This window comes from Cuculus canorus, chromosome 10, assembly GCF_017976375.1.
Source record: "Cuculus canorus isolate bCucCan1 chromosome 10, bCucCan1.pri, whole genome shotgun sequence".
In the NCBI taxonomy this organism is placed as follows: domain Eukaryota; kingdom Metazoa; phylum Chordata; class Aves; order Cuculiformes; family Cuculidae; genus Cuculus; species Cuculus canorus.
In genome coordinates, this window is record NC_071410.1 from 11,015,441 (window position 1) to 11,032,460 (window position 17,020).

Here is a 17,020-nt window from a genome sequence, read left to right on the forward strand (position 1 = left end):
AAGAGGCTCTGGTGAGCCTGTGGTCACCGTCAGGGAAGGGAAGCTATTTCCCATGCAGCAGTTCAATCAGGAGTAGTTGAAGACAGAGCTAGAAACTGTGCCAGAGCTGAAATATACCCGTTAAACCCACGGGTGATGGGCGTGGATCCCAGATGAGGCTGGTCCAGGCAACCAAAGCCTGTTAGTGCAGACAGAGGCCTGGGAAAAAAATCTTTCATTTCCCTTTCTGGTGTAATATGTGTAATTTTTCCTTTATCAGACTGTCTGATCAGCATGTACACTAGTTGTTTTCCCAAGAGAGATAAGTGCTACAAAAAAAGATGCTGTTACAAGGGAAGAGCAAGGATGCTGATAGTGCCCTGGTAGGGAAAGCCACACAGGCATTTGGGTGAAGTAAGTCCTTCCTCTCCCCACAAAACATTCCAGCAATAACTTAGTGAGCAGAAGACTTGGTAAAATGGCTGGGAAGGAGGTAAATTGAGGTTTCAGTGTCAGCTCCCAGCCAGAACATGACCTTTATGCCACGAAGAAGCAAACAAAAGTCATCAGTGGTCACTCGACTGCCAAGATGCCATCCCCTTTGCATGGAGCACTGCTGCAGTTTCACAGAGTGAAAGGCTGGCATCCGAGAACAAGGCACATGAGCTGGACGCTAGATGTCACGGTATAAAAGGTCTTCAAAAGTCTCCCTTGGGAGAGAGATGTTGCCCTCAGACAGAGTTGGGCTGGGGTAGAGCAGGCAGCTTGGCTGGATAAAGAAGCCTCAGAGTTTCCCTTTCCAGCTCCCGGGATAAACTCAGGAATTGTTTTCAAAGCAATATTTAGGAAAAGGGTAGACTATTATATGGAGCTGAGCGAGAAGGAGATGTGAAGGCCTGACTGAACATAAAATTAAGCCATGGTGTTCGGTGCTTGTCCTCCTTGCCCAGTGTACAAATCTCTCCTTGGACAAAGCTGGTTGTGCTGTCAGTCCTACACTGGCCTCACTGGAAATGTTCCACTAGAGTCTCCCCTGGTGTTGAGGTAAGCCGTGGTGCATGGGAACAAAATTTGCCCTATGACACTCCCTTAGAGAAACACTGAGGGACTGGTGGCCATCTGACCATGGATGGTAGCAGGGCTTATTTGTATGTGAAGTATATGCAGGGAGAGAGTTAGTATCAGAATATCTTGATGCTCTTGACAAGAACACAATCTTTTTTTTTTTTAAGCAGTGCATTGCATGTGGTTTCCTTGCTTAAATCACTTGAGTATCATTTTGGATCTTATTGTACCCAAACTAATCTACTGCATCTATCAATCCATCCATTTGTGTTGAAGAATTCCCAGAATGGCGACATGTCTTCACGTGTTTATTTAAAGTATTTGGCCTGGTTAAAGACTTCAGATGATCTTTTGGGAAATTAAGAGTGTTGTCCTTTGTGCAGCTGTGCTGCAGATTGCAACAGTAAGTGAAGGGATGTGTGCTGTTCTGAGCCATGAAATGGCAAGGCTGGTTGGAGTGAAATGGAGATTGGATTGCTTCTTGAAGGATAGAAGACGACAGATAAATAGCTGTGACATCTCATGAATTAGGAACTGTACAGAGAAGGATCTTTGTTGCTAGGAGAACTATGTCCCAGTCCCTAAATGATTTTAATCCTGGGAGCAAGCAGCAGAAGGAGCCTTGTTTTACAATTCCTGCAGTTACTTAGTAGAGGAGCATCAAGCCCTGTCTTGCTGGTGCATGAACAATGTTTTCTAAACAGGAGGTATAGTTCTCCCTGATTTCCTGAAATCTTAAATTTGGAGAGGAAAAAGATTTGATTGCCCACCCTCTACGCTTATGGAGTGCCTCATCTCAGAACAACTGCTGTTCACATACGACACAGCTGCCCATCACCCTGTTGTTCAGCAGCCCTGTAGGGTCAGCCCTGCCTGCCACAGCTGGGGTGAGTTAGAGCAAAAAGGGGTAGAGCCCGGCACAAGGCTGCTTTAAGAGGAGGCTGCTGGGGGAGTTTGGAGAGTGCTTTTTTTGATGTAAGTTTTCAGGTAGGTGTTGGGATGTGCTGTGTTTCTTTATTAGTTAGGTGAAGTAGGAGGGTTCAGTGTGAAGACAAGGGTCTGTAGCTGCAGCTAAAGATTTTCCTGATATGTTGGGTAGATAGTGGGGAACAGGAGGAGCAAGAAAACTTGGAGGGGGGAAAAAAAAAAAAAAAAGCATAATAAGAAGTGGTTCGGGCAACAGAAAAGTTGGTTTTGGCTCTGTCTTAGGTCCAGAACTCGGAGTGGGGGCCTGTTTTGATTTTGTCCACCAGTGCTCAAGGATGTGTTACTGAGGCGGTACAGAGCGGTACCAACAGGTGATCTGCAAGTGGGGTAGTTGGCAGCTTGCTGCACGCCTGGGTACAGGGTTTGACCACACAGCTTTAGAGCTTTGCAGGGGAAGGTTAGGCTCAGAGTTATGTCTTATGAGTGCCTGCACCCTTCCAGTGGTATAAGGACATCTTGCAGCCTTATGGGCCCATAATGCCTCTTTTCGCAGAGGAAATCTGGATTTCCATGGTTGTATGGGGCCAGAAGTGGGAGGGCTGTCTGGCTTTTGCTGCTTTCACTGACTACAAACTCTTCTTGAGTCTGGCCTGAGGGTGCCTATGTGGCTTGTGGTCTTTTCGCTCCTTACAGACTGATCTCTGCTGGTGGCAGTTTGATTGTCTGATGATCTGTTGACAGTTAACGATTGTCACCATTTAAAAAAAAAAAAATGTTATTTACCAATTTTCTTTCCTGTGGAGCTGAAAATAATAGCAAAATCAATCTAAACTACATAACACTAAGAAAACAAATGGATTATCCAAGATGACCGAATTAAGCTGCTCACAGAACTCGTGGTGGTTCTTTTCAGATGCAGCCATGGGACTCCGAAATAATTATTGTGAGCAGACAAATATGTGATAGGTTGGGATTTTTTGAGGCGGTTTTGTTCTTCGGGGGGGCTGGGAAAAGGGAAGTGCAGACACTACGTGCGGTGGAAAGCATGAAGGTAACTACTGGTATTACATAGATTTAATGACATTTAATGCTGGCTTTTCTATTATTCAAAAGAAGTACACAGATAATAGCAGTGGTACGAATGGTACTTTCCAAGGTGAAGTGCAGAAAACAAATTCAGAGTGTGAATAGGTTGTCTGGTAATGAAGTGGAGTGTCTGTTTTCTCCTAGCAAAAGGCTGTGTAAGACAGTGGGGAACCTACAGAACAAAACCATCATCTTTTCGGAATGAAAGCAAAAGAAACATGAGAAAAGGAATCATGAGTTGTTGATTTTCGCTTTTTTAATGTCTGTATCATTTGCAAGACCACGTTTTAGCTGTGATACAGTCAGGGTGCTACATAGCATGCTCTTGAATTTTTCTGCTTTTAATGAGGTATTTGTGGAACATTGTTTTATATTGTTAAAGATTAAGCTGAAGTGCAACAGGAAGGAAGAGTGGGGCCTGCAGCATGATGGGCAATGGATTAGTAGGAGAGAGGCTTCTAATAATAGGAAAATGTTCCCCTTTCTCTGGAGAGTGGCATATCTGGAATAGTTACAGTATTGGACTGTCATCTCTGACAGAAGGCTCTTAGAAAAGATGAAGTAGTAGAAGTAGAAAGAAAAGGCTTAAAGAGGAGGGAGACAGTGCAAGCTCTTCTGAGGAGAGAGTTGCAGACAGAGCAAGAAACAAAGGTGCAATCCCAGGGGGATGCGTTTGTGCTAGTGCTGAGCTTGAGGAGATGAGTTTTGTAGATGTCAACAGACAAGGTTTGGAGAACTGATCGTACTTTCTTACCTGAAATGCAGCAGCGATCAGCATTTTGACTCTGATTTGCTCAAATATTTTTTTTTTGTTTTATCCTCACACACATTTGCATGTCTCGCTGGTGAGGTTAGACCTCCTCTGGGTTGTGTGCTCAGTGCAGCTTAAAACCAGGTCGCTGTTCCCAGCAAATACTGGTCATCTGTCTCTATTGTACAGCAGCAGCCAGCCTCGGTGCAGTTCTGCAAGAGGAGTAAGGACAATACCTTGTTTCAATGGCCTGTCCAGGTGTTCGCTGTTTTTGCATAGCTTGTAATAGAGCTGCCTGAAAGTTCACTTAAGACTGAGGAATGCTTGGATTTTATGAGCAAGTGGAATCCCACCCAGCCTTAAACCAGCCATTAGGTTTCTTCAAGCTGGCAAATGAGCTGGTAGGGAAGTTTGGAAGAGCTGTTAGTCCCATTCCACATCCAGAATCACTGGAGAGGTGAATTATAAGGACAGTGACACTGCAACTTCTTATGGTATGAGTAGGAGGTTGAAGTTGGTCTTTAAGGAAAAACTACAAGGAGAGATGCACAGGCTGAAATATGGAGATTTTATTTGCCCACTAACAATTACTACTAACATATACGCTTCTTCTCCTCCAATAAAATCTAAGACATGTCTCACTTTTCACTGTGGCTCTGTCTAAATTGAATGCGGTCCCACCTATGCTTAATTTGGCTTTCTATTACCCACATCCCTTTTTAAAAATGAAAGAAAAATTTTCTAGATTTGGTGACACCATTGATTTCTTTTTCTAAAAACACAGCTCAAGGAATTGAGGCAGATTTACTGATTAACTTCAGCTGAGAAAAGGAAAGAAAATGTTTAAATGTTTCCCTTGGAAAACAAAAGATCTAAGTGCCTGGACATTTCAGTGTGAAGTGGTACTTTATATTTTTAAATTGGTTGGGTTGGGGTTTTGTTTGAAATGGTTAAATAACTCAAGGAAAAATTGAGTTCTCAGGTGGGAATATTATCTTGAGTCAATGCCCCTACTGTAAACTGCCTGTCCTGATATTGGGAAGATGCCTAGCTTTCTCCCTTCTTGGTGAAAGCAGACAGCTCCTGGCTTTTAATTTTCACAGCCTTCATGGTGAAGAGGAGACTGCTTTTGGTGGGCCTCTGCCACTTTCCTTTGACAACTGAGCTCCTGTAGTTTGTTTAATGTTATTCTGTGTAATTAAGGAAAGCGAGAGAGGGGTTTCTGCAACCACAGTGACGTTCCCTTGAATGTGGAGTACACTTAAGACAGGATTAGACAACAAGCTGATTTAGGGGGTGGACTTAGACAATGCAATCCTCCCAAATCTGGCTTTGTATATGGAAAGGAGCTTGACGAAGAAGGGGCTGAGGGGAGACCTGGTGCCTGGCAGGCCAGCCCTAACCCACTCTCCTGGGCTCACCTGGAGGAAAAATGGTTAATTAAAGTAGGTTAAATGGGGAGGCACAAGCCTATCAGTCTGTGTGGCTGCTTTTGTGAGGAGCAAAAAGAGACAAGAACTTGATGAGGACTGTGGGATGAGTGAGCGGATGCAGGTGGGGCTGTGTATTGGGGCTGTGGGGGATGTTAGAGGAGGAGGACTTTGAAAAGACATTGTAATGCAGCACCCCAGTCTTTGGTCAACCTGCTGCAATTCGGAGTCACTTGCTGTCCTGCCGAGGGAAATTTCTGCATGCAGCATTTTAAATAGGTGTACCCCACCTCTCTGGATGTGCTGTGGCATTCTCCAGTTAAGGACAATTTTGTCCCCTGGTCCCCAAAGCAGCAGACTCCATGCCCTTGAGAGCTTGTCACCTCCCCAATGTGACACAAATGAAGCGAGGCCTTTCCTGGATAGAAGAGCTTTCAGACAAGTGGGATAAAAGGAAATAGTGTGTTTATCCACAGATCAGGTTATAGTTCTAGGAGGCTATAGGGAGGAAGGAGGCTGTGCTTAGAATTTGAAATGAGATTTAAAGGAATAATTAAGGGTTCTGCCACTGAGCAATGCCAATGAACTGCTGGGAATAAATCAGATTGCACTTGAAGGAAGTGACCTGGAAATATATCACTGGCTGTCCCTTAGCCAAACCTCATCACCATAGGGTGTCATTGAATGGAGGGAGAGGCAACCCCGATTGGAGCTGAGGAGGGCTCAGTAGTGAAGAGAAAGCTGCCAGACAGGAGTTTGGGAGCCTCTGAGGTGGCCTTTGTTGCAGACGGTGGAAATTTCTGCTCTGAGTAGACCAGCCCTTGTTGGTATGATTTTGTCTCTTGAAAATGCACACAAAATCTTTTATTAAAAACCCTGCAGATGAGTTAACAGCTGGGAGAAGCTGGAATATGATTAATGTCTCGTGAATTAGCCCTGGAGGTACTTTATGGAAATAAGATTTACAACACTATTACACGCAGTCCTGAATGTGTTTTACATTTTTAAATGAGCAGAATGAATGTTTCTCTCTGCTCTGCTCCCTTCCCCCTTGGGCCCTTGCAGAGGTACAGAAAGACGATCCTGGCTGATTTGGGTTCGGAGGTTTTGGCACTGGGGGAGGTATTGGACTGTGCAGTTAATTGAATGATCTTACTGGCCCCAGTGCTTTATCAAGCAAAGAATCAAAATGTGTCCTGACATGTAGGACACAATTACAAGTCATTAACAGAGAAATTATAGATGTTAGGATGGAAAGAAGGGATCTATAGGACAGCTTTGTCCATCCTCTCTCTGCCAACACAGGATTGCTCCTGACAGCATATGGTTCAGTGCTTCTAGAATAATTTAGCTCCTGACACCTTCCTAGCAGTGCAGTGCTTTGAGCAGTCCCATTTATTTCGATGTTTTAAATGTTCTACTTAAGATTTTCCTTCCAGACTACTCAAGTCATGCTAAAGGGAGATGGTAATCTCTGTGGAAGCATCAGTAGATGGAGGCCCTGCCTGAGTATGTGTGCCATAGTGAGAGGGATGCTCTGTGGCCAACTTCCTTAAGGAGAAAAAGGAAGTATTCCCTCCTGGAACCCCTCTGTTGTCTCCCTCAGGACCATTGTACACTGGGTTTGCCTTGCTACAGGAAATGTAATGAATGACCCTATCTGGCAACAGCAAATCTCTCCCGTTCCTTATGCATATCATCTTGCATCTGAAGAGAATATAGGTTCCTGAAGCTCTCAGTCAGATGGTTCTGCTAAGGTCAGATTTTGGCCAAAAAATATGTAAAGGAAGGAAAAATCCCACGAGTAGGCCACAGGGGACAGCAGAAGAGAGGTGAACCCTACACTCCTATCACCAGAACTGACTAAAGGATACCAAACTAGTTGGGTAACCACAAGGTAATAACCTGACAAAAATGTAAGAGATTGGTCTTTGGTGAGGAAAGTGTCAAAGCAGGTGCATCCATGTGAGTGTCTCTGCCAAAGCGGTGGCTTTACTGGTGACTAGATGATGAAAGAAGAGCTCTGAACTGGCTTTGAGGTCATACTGGCATTTAGGCTGTATCCAATATTTTTCCATGGGTACCTAGTGTTTTAAGAAGCTCTGTTTAGGTGGGGACTGTTTAGCAAATTGCACTCATTAGACATCCTCAAGCTTTGTCATGAGCCTTCATGCCTAAAGCCTGTCTCTGTCCCAGACTGTCTCAGAGGATCTTGGACCCCAAAAGGACACCACACTACTAAAGGGTCCAGTTAGGCCGGGTTCAATGTCTGGTGCGAGATCTGCTCCAGGCAAGCTGAAGGCTGCAATTTTCTCTAGTTTACTGAATATTTATCAGTAGATTAAGTAATCTGAGAGAAATGGGGATCTTTGCGAGCAGAGAGTAAAGGTGGTGTATTTCCCCTAAATGCAGTGGAAGAGTGGTTATCTGAGCCACAATCAGGCTAGAAGGGACTAACATGACACAAAGCCTAGCAGTCCTTCCTAGTTATTTCTTTGACATATCTGGGAAAACTTGTTTCCCTCTCTGAACTGCAGGTCAGGAAGCCCAGCTCAGTTGGGAATAGTGTGTAAAGTGTGGATAGTTACTGGGAAGGTGGATGTCTGCATGAATGTGGAACAGATTTGCCTAAAGCTCCTGTGTGGTGTGTAGCCAGGGCCCTACAGGTGATTATAACAGAGATTAGCTCTGTGCTGTGCCCGTGCCACAGCCCCACTGGCAGGTACCCCTATGCAACATGCTTTTCTGGCACAGCTGAAGAGCCCAACTACTGCAAGCTGCTGTGGTTAGGAGGTAACATCCGTCTGGTGCACTTTGAAGGGACAAGTGGCTTCTTCTGGGCTCACGGGCATAGAGGGATGATGATGTACTGTTGGGAAACTCCTGGGGCTGCAGTTGGCAGAGATGTTAATGCCATGCCAGTTTTATTACTTTAGTTTTTATTACCATCTAGTGGCAGGCCCTGGGAACTGAAGTCTTGAATCTGATTTACAGCTAATCTAGAAGACTGCATGATGTAATCTCATAGTCCCTTGCTCTCCCTTTATTTATTTATTTGCCCACACTAATTTTATCTTTGAGTTAGAATTATGTTGCCTCAAATTGTTAGCTGCCCTCAAATTCAGCCCTGAATTTCCATTTGAAAAGGATTACATGTACTTGTTTTGCAACCCATGGCTCCCTTCATGTTTCAGTCTCTTGGAAAGCATAGCTTGATGGCAGCAAACAAATCCTGGAAGAAGACTATCCTATAATTAAGACAGAGAGGAAGCTGATTGGGGGTTCAGAATATGCTAAGACATCAGTGTCTTGACATCGGATTTTAAGATCAAATTGCTCAGCACCGGATGGCTGCTGAGATAAATCAGGAAGACTTGTAAATGATGTTGCCATGTCTGGACTAGCAGGTGTTTGGGGTGAATGGGCCCCATTCCTGAAATGATTCCCTGACAGAGAGATGAAAACCTGCCAGGGATTAGTAGGAGTTGCATAGAGCACAGGAATGTTCCATCTTTGACCTTACTGCAGGCTCTGTACTGCTTTAAGTTAACAAGCACTATCTCTGCAATTAGTAAAACTAATTTTGAAGTGTAACATATAAGTAAACGTACTGAACTTTGCTTTTTAACCTGACTGCCAGTCTAGGTGTGTATCTAAGCATTTCTAATGTACACATCTCCTCTATATTTTTTATAAAAAACAAACCCCTTTGGATTAAAATAGTTTTGTCCTCAAATAGCATTTGCCTTTGGACAGATCACCTGCAGTCTTGCTATACTGTTACTAATATAAATTTCATAAATCTTTGATCTGAAATTGAAATCTTCCAAGAATCCCTATCTGAAACAACATGAAAGTCACCAGGCAGAGACCTTCACTTCTAACACAGAGATAAATAATCCTAGAGGTGTACTTCTATAAACTCTGCACTATCTCCTGTAGCCCACTGCAGTTCTCTTGAAATTAAAGAAATTGTTCTAGGTAGAGGACTGTGTTCTTGCTGCATGTTCTACAGTAATGAAAAGGTGTGGTTAAGGCTTCATTTTCAAAATATTTATAATCTTGCTCTTTAATTGTTTAGGACCAAAGGCTGTCAGCTTCAGAGATGTTCACTGGAAACCATTCACTCCTCTTGTTCTGGAGGTCTTGCTTTCATGGCTATGTGGATCCATTTGGGAATTTCCTGGTTTACAGGCAGGACGTCCTTCATTCTTTTCATCTGCACAGGATGTGCCATAGCTGACTCTGTTGTCCAACAAAAAAAGTGCCGATTGATGGAATGTGATTTATCTGTCAAACTATTTTGTTGACGGCTTATTAAATCATAGCAGCTAAGTAACTGTGCAATAGGCGGCTGGTCTGTGACTTTGTGCTCTTACAAAAGACTACTAGGGAAACAAGGCTGGAAAAGGAGTGAGAGACACCATGACAACATCAGCCATTTAAAAAAAAAAGTTAAAGAAAAAAAAAAGGGGGGGGGACACTACCATGATTTAACAGTAAGAAAGTGAAAGACACATTCTTGTTTCTAAAGATACTGTGATAGAACAGTAAATCTGTAGTTAGTTATAGGTATGAAAGGGTGAGGATTCCAAATCGGAAGCAAAATGGAGCTGGAACTGACGAATACCATCTGTTGACAAACCAGTTTTAAAAGAAGAAAAATTCCTGTCTTAGATACCAACCCTCATCTAACTCTGACCTTTGCTTTTTCTTGTGATACAGCACAGACCTCCAGCTGCACACAGAAGACGCTTGCTGCATGCATCCCATGAAGTGCATCAAGGTTTGTTCCCCAGCTCTTTTTTTCTCTCATTTCTGTCTCACTCTGCTTGACCCAGGGTTACAGAGGGTAATGGGTGATCTGAAATTGCATAAACTGAATTTCAGAAAAAGTAAGGAGGTGAATGAAGGAGGGCTGAGGTGGGCAGGGAGCAGTTCTTGTACATCTCTTTAAGGAGAGGCATTTCGTAAAGGAGTTCGAGTGTTCCACACTATTTGTGATCTATAAAGCAAACCACTATGTATGCAAAAACACTTGAATAAGCAGTCCCCCTGCTTTCCAAAATTCACCATTTAATACTTTCTTTCCGAGTATTCAGCAAAGCTGCTATTTCTGAGCTGGAGAAACGGGAAGAACTGAATGGGAGTAGAAAAGATAAGGTGCTTCACTGTTGGTTGGCAGGTGGGAAAGTTGGGGTATTTTTGTGTTGTGCTCTGTGCTTAAGTTTTGATCTCTCTCTACTTAACACTGCTTTCTGCAAATGCTAGAGTGGTAGGTAGTCCTTGGGTGTGCTCGCAAGTTCCTTGAGAAGTGGATGCACGTGAGTGTTTCTGCAGGTGTTGTATCACTGCATGTTCTTGGTTTACGGTAAATAACTAGGAAGAAAGAAAAATAAATGCTTCCGGTTTACATGTACATAATCTCCACCAACCTCTTAGCCAAATGCTTGTTGTTGTTTGGACTCTATGATGTTTTTGCTTCATTGATTGTGGTAGAGATGTTCATCTTTTGAATGAACAGATGTTTAGAAGTGAGGCGAGTTTTGGTCTGTCTGAGAAGACAAATGGTCAGTGCCCTGCGGATTGTCATGGGCTCAGGAGGTCCCATAGGATTTTAGGAATGAGAGGGGGTGCTGTCTGAATTCACCCTGGGCCTTCAGCAACTTTCAGCTTGTGAGGAGAACCCTGGCTGCTGGGGAATTTTACCAATGGAGCTGTAGGTACCCACAGGTTGGGTAGATTTTAATTCCTCATATCACTTTTGATGCATATGGTTCAGGTATGTTCAGGTGAAGCTCTCACCCAAATTCCATTTCTCCAAGTTGATTCCTTGCAGTTGTGGCAGGAAGAGATGAGTCATGCTCCTGAAGTGGAGTACAAGTCTCTCTGTCTGTCCCCCCCTTCTCAGCCTTTGACTCTTTTAGGCCAAGCAAAAACATTTATCTACTTGGTGCCTTACGTTTTTCACAGTGATAGATACATAATATGTTGGAAGAGCTTCTCTGCATTACAATGAAATATTGTATATTTCCATAACATTTTTATGCCTCTCATCTTGACATGAGGTTAAGGCAATAAAAGCCATGTAGAAGGTTTTGTCTCCCTCTTAATGATCTTTAACTTCAAATGATTTTGTGAATCTTAGCCTATGTTAACTGCTAGCCTCTCTTTGGGTCTCAGCAACCGTGAGCAAGTTATAGCAAACAGATGAGGCAAAACCTAAAAAGGGAAGTTTTCTGAATCACAATAGGTTTAAAAAAAATCATGTGCATCTATTCTGGGAACTCAGCTTCTAGGTTGGCACTACGTGTGGTGTCACTGTGGCTTCAAAAGCGGTCGCAACTGTACATGGAGGATTCAGACGAGCAGGTTCCAGTTCAGTCTCTAATGTCCTGTTTCCTGTGATAAAACACACTCAAAAATTGGAAAGAAGCGAAGTCCAGCCAGACAGACATCTGTGGTGGGGGCAGTCATGCCAGCAGGTTTTGCAGTTTCATGCTGACATATCCACAGCTTAAGGCTACTTCTCCATCATGTTGACCTCTGATCTACATCCTTACCTTATGGGGAGTCCAGCTCTGCCAAACAACAACGCTGCTTGATGGTGCTGATGCATGAAGAAGCATAAGAAAACTGTGGCCACCTCCTTTTCAGCTCCTCTGGCAGCAGGACTGAACAGATGGTTACTTGGAATCTACCCCATGTCTCTGGGCTGTTTCTGGATATGTGGGTTTAGCACAGAGGGTCACCATCTACCTCATCCACGTGCAACTGGAAGGTGCCACGCTGCCATCACCAGTGACCTGTGGTGCTGGCAGTCAATGCTGAAAAATCATACCATGGTGAGCAAAGAACAAATATAAAATCTGTTTTTAAAACAGAGGCACAGAAAGATAATAATCGAGGGCCCTTCATGCTTCTCTTTCAATGGCTTTCTTGCTACAAGTATGATGATAAAAACATTTTCCTGCTATGCGGTGCTGTGCAGAAACATAGCACATGAGCCTTTCAAGGCCTGCAGAAGCTTTAGATGCTTACAGTTTGCTGGTTATACTAATGTTTTGCCTTGCCTGACCTATCTCCTCAGGGCAGCAATAAAAATAACCAGCTTTAGTCCACTACTTGGCTGCTAATTGTCCACTTGTAGATCTTGGTCCCAGCTGGGCCTGCTTCTGCCCAAAGGCAGTTGTGTTCAGTAAAGTGGCTGCTCGCAAATGTGAGCATCCTCACAATAGAAGCAGGTGGCTGCCATTTTCCATGCAAGAAGGCTCTTTGCAGAAATGGAAAAGGGGCAAATGAGGATAAAAAACAAAACCCAACAAAAAAAACAAACAACGCATATCAAACATGAGGGGGAAGCCTTTGCATTGTTCTGGCTAAAAAGAATAGAGACTAATAGTATGCACAAGTTAAGAGAAGAGAAACGGTATTTCACAACGTAAGAGGGAGAAGAAAAAATGTTTTTTCTGTTATTTCTCTGCTAGCCACTGCATCTAGGGCTTGCCTCTCTGTTTTCAGTTTTGATCAGTATGTAATACCTAAGTATTTTCCAGTGAAGATGCAGCCCCCTGTACAGCTAATTTAAGCCTCCTGATTATGACTTCCTCAGTGAGTTACCCTGTCTTGACAGCTTACAAGTAGTATGTATTTTCCCTGGGGTGCTGCAGACCAGAGGTGAAACCTGCTGCTAAACACAAAGAGAGAAAATGGCAAGAAATCATTTCAGCACTGCAAAGCCTCAGAGCTCTCCTTTCTTGAGTAGGTGAAAAAGGAAACTTCTGAACTGCCTGTCACATCCTCTCTCTGGTAATAGACGTCACCTGGAAAGGGGACAGCACAGAGCTTGTCTCTGCAAAGAAACAATGGAAGAAAAGTGCCACAGAACGTGCTTGTTCAACAGCACTGTTTAGCAGAAGCAGAAGATTTTTTGTATCAAAGGAAATTCTGCTATTTTTAAATTGTTTTTCATGCAGAAATGTTGAAAATGAAGCCTTTGAAACTTCTTGCCTTTTGACAACTTGGGGGGAGGATGAGCTATCAGTCTACCAAAAGACTTTATATTATTATATTATTATACTGAATTCCAGAATCTATTTTGTTATACTATCCAATATCTACTCCAATATCTCATCTGTATGTGCACAGCATGTATACACATGAGCTGAATAGAGGGAGTGGTTGGACACTGACTGTTGACCTCTCTTTTACTGCAAGCATCTGGAGGCATCAAATAAAACTGATGGGAGCAGTTTGGAAGCGAGGAAAAGGCTGTGGTCTTCACTTGACTGGAAGCTGCAAGGGACATTGCAGGTAGCAAAAGTTTACAAAGGATTAAAGGGAAAATAGTCAATTAAGGAAAGACATTCCTACTAGGGCTGTTAAAGACAGACCAATCACATCTACCTCACAGTCACATGAGCTGGATGGGTTTTAAAATATTAGAGACTATTAGTATCTCATGGATTTGCCTTGCCCTTACATTCCATTTATTTGCAGCTCCTGTTAGAAGCGATGTACTAGGACTGTTGGACAGTCATGTGATTCATTACAATGTTCTCTCAAACTTAGAATTTTATGTCATCCTCTGATTTTTATTCTATACAAACATCTTAAATTCTTTTTAGAGTTTGTATTTGGAATGTAAAAGATTAATTCTTACAAAACACCTAAATGGATACATCATGGTATTGCTAACTGGGTTTCACTCATCTTTTGGAATAAAAGTTTTGCATGTTGATATTGTTCCATATTTTCACAAAGTGTTTTACCTTCAGGCACACATTGTTTTTGAACCACAATTGTTATTAGGTCATGAATTTCCCAGTTTAACAATGTTAAAGATGTAAAAACTATCATGGATTCAGATAAGGTATGAATAAGTTGTAAGAGCTAGTTATTCTGATATGCAAGTCATCTCATTCCAAGGTAACTCCAAGAAGTGCACTTTGCAGAGCTTGGGAGGTGAGGAGAGAGACAGTGCTTAGGCCGTAATGGTAAGGATTTTTCTTTTTACCTATGGATATCTTGTGACTCTGGTAGCCTGAGGATATGGAGGTTCCCCCTATCTTCAAAGGGCTGAAGCTATGGTTGAAGGATATTCTTGCTGTGGATTTTGTAGCTGGACAGTGTATTTCAGCAGACTCATTGTTTCTGGACAGATGTGTTCAATGCCACTGTTTACAGTGCTTGCATAACATAGCTACAATCTACTATTGTTTACTCCTTCTTGGCTGGGTTGAACATTGAGGGATTGAGGCACCCACAAACTGAACAACCAGCCACTCAAAATGAGTATTCATTCCAACCAAATTCACTTAGCACTCTGACAAAGTAAGCCACAAGTCTGGATGTCAGGAGTGAATATTACTACACAACTGACTTAAGAATTCCTGTTTCATGAGCAAACCTCTAGAAGGATGTCTCAAAATGAGCACAATCTCTCACTTGTAAATGAAAATCCCTTTCTCAAGGGTACCCAGAAGGCATAATCACTCCCCCAAAGGGGTGAGGGCTCACTCAAGAATATATCCAGAAGAAATAATCCCTTGCTGAAAGAAGGGTGAGGTCACGCAAACCTGGGAAGTTTCTTTGGGTGGTGGTGTAGTCCTAAAGGAAGAGTTTCTAGTCATAGACTTGCTGCTCCAAGAAGAACCACTCAAAGGCAGTCTCTGGTAGGACCACATTTATATCAGTTGAGTTTGATCTGTTATCATTCTAATTGGTTGTGGGATCCACAGCTGTGCCTGGCAACAGTTCTCTACCTACTCCCAACCCAGCACTGGCTGGCATGGAGGAATGGGTGTTTCAAAACCTGGAAAGCCCCAGTCTTTGTATCTTCAGCAAGCCTGGTATTTGTTAAGTCCTTGGCAGAGCAGTTGTACCTTCTGCGGAGCTACAATTTGCAACTCAGATGTGTACTGAGCAAATGATCATCTGTGTGCAAACTCTCCAGTGATTCTACATCGATGGACATGTTCACCTTACACGTAGCCCAAAAATTTATGGAGAAGTCAGCAACTGACTGAGAACACATGGAACAGTGGGAAAAGAGATTGAAAAACCTTGGTATCTGACTACTCTCTAAATCACAGATAAATATTTCATAATTATTCATGCAAATTCATTCCAACCAGTAGGCTGCTACTTTATTTTTCTAGATGGGATGAAGAAAAAGGATTTTTCTTTGCCTGGATTCAGTGGGAATTATAGAGATGAGACAAGCCTGTTGGCTGGCCTGTTGCTCTAGGTTATAGCTCGATACAGAACCTCTTCTCTTCTATGGAAACAGGAACAGCTTCCTGCCTGCGTTGGGCAGAACAACAAATGGAGCATGTGAAATTCTTTAGAAGCACAGTTTTACTGTGCAGGCACCCAGAGCATGAGTACAGGACACTAACAGGCCCTTCAGATCTTCCCTTTTCAGTAACTCTAGGCTAGCTCAATATACAACAGATTAAAACAACAGAACAAGCAGTCATGGGCAATCCCACTTTTAGAAAGCTGGAAGAATGGTGTTTCTGGAACAGCATGATCAAAAAAACACTAAGAATCATCTCAGCCATTCTGGCTGTACTGAGCTAATGCTTGCTTGCACAGAGAGAAAAGAAATGGTTCCTTGATTTATTAGATTTTTTTTCTCCCAGCTCAGAGCTATTGGAGGCAGTAACAAGTTTCTGTCCTTCAAAATATTCAGTATAACTTGAAAATAATGAGACTCAAGGATCAGCACTAATTGTATTAATATTTGCTCTGCAGATTAGCCTTAAGAGCTGATAATTCATGGGCTCTTTGTTCACTGTGGTTTAGTGCCCATGGATTCCCTCTCTGAAAGTGTCTTGGTGCAGCATTTCTGTCTTTTGAGGTCAGCGTGATGAGCTGTGCGTGGGTGTTTTTAGACATGAATCACATGCAAAAGGCTGATTCTCTTTTTCTTTTCTTCTTTTTTTTTTCTGCTGACATGCTAGGCAGCTTTTAAAAAAAACAGCCTTCCAAATTCCCAGACTTCTTTTTCAACTGAAAAACAGCACAAAGTCTTGTACTTATGGATTGTTCTCTCTCATCCACTGCAGGTTTATGCACAACAACAGTACCCTGTTTTGTGCAGACATGCCCCATATGGCAGGTTAAGGCCAAAGGATGTGGCAATACTGGACCTACCATGTTAGCTACTTTAGCAAATGCACTTTGAAGTCCATGCTGCTTCAAATTCTTGAAATCTGCTGAATTTAGGAATAACCAGATGAACCAAACTCAGACCCCTACACTTTAGTAGTAACCTATGTGAACTCTTGCCTGGAGATCTGTTTTTACGGTGTTGGAGGTGGTGTTCATTTTCCCTGTCTCTGTGATTCAACAGTGTGAGGTATTGCTAACTCCTGCCATACACCTGTCCCGGATAGGGGCAGGAGCATCATGCCATTATCCTGGCAGTAGTGGCATCATTGCTCTGTCTCTATCAGGCCTACTGCAACTCAGGGCACTGTCTCTGGCATTAGCATCTCTTAAGTCAAAATCTGTGTAATTTTTCCTTCATTACGTAGAGAGGGTTTGTGTTGAGTGGTTTCAGAAAACAGGTATCTGGTTCTTCTGGGAGTGGGAGCCTTTTGGGATTTTCAATTATCTGCCAGCAGTGGTGACTTGGTTAAGGGGACTGGCCTCCTAGAGCCTCTGGTCCCTTCCTGCTAAGCTACACCACTGTAGATTGTTGTGTTAGTACAGTAATGAATTTATTTGGGGTCCAAACTTTTCCCCCCTTTTTTCTGTGCTGTTTGTTCTTTCT

At 42.9% G+C, this 17,020-nt stretch overlaps 1 long non-coding RNA gene across 2 annotated transcripts in view; it reads left to right on the forward strand.

The window, feature by feature from the left end:
* LOC128853164 (uncharacterized) overlaps positions 1–10,005 on the forward strand; it is a 30,900-nt gene extending 20,895 nt beyond the window's left edge. For both annotated transcript variants that reach the window (XR_008451488.1, XR_008451487.1), the window contains one exon: positions 9,964–10,005. This is a non-coding gene — a long non-coding RNA (uncharacterized LOC128853164). The remainder of the gene's footprint in view (positions 1–9,963) is intronic.
* Positions 10,006–17,020: the final 7,015 nt, after the last annotated feature.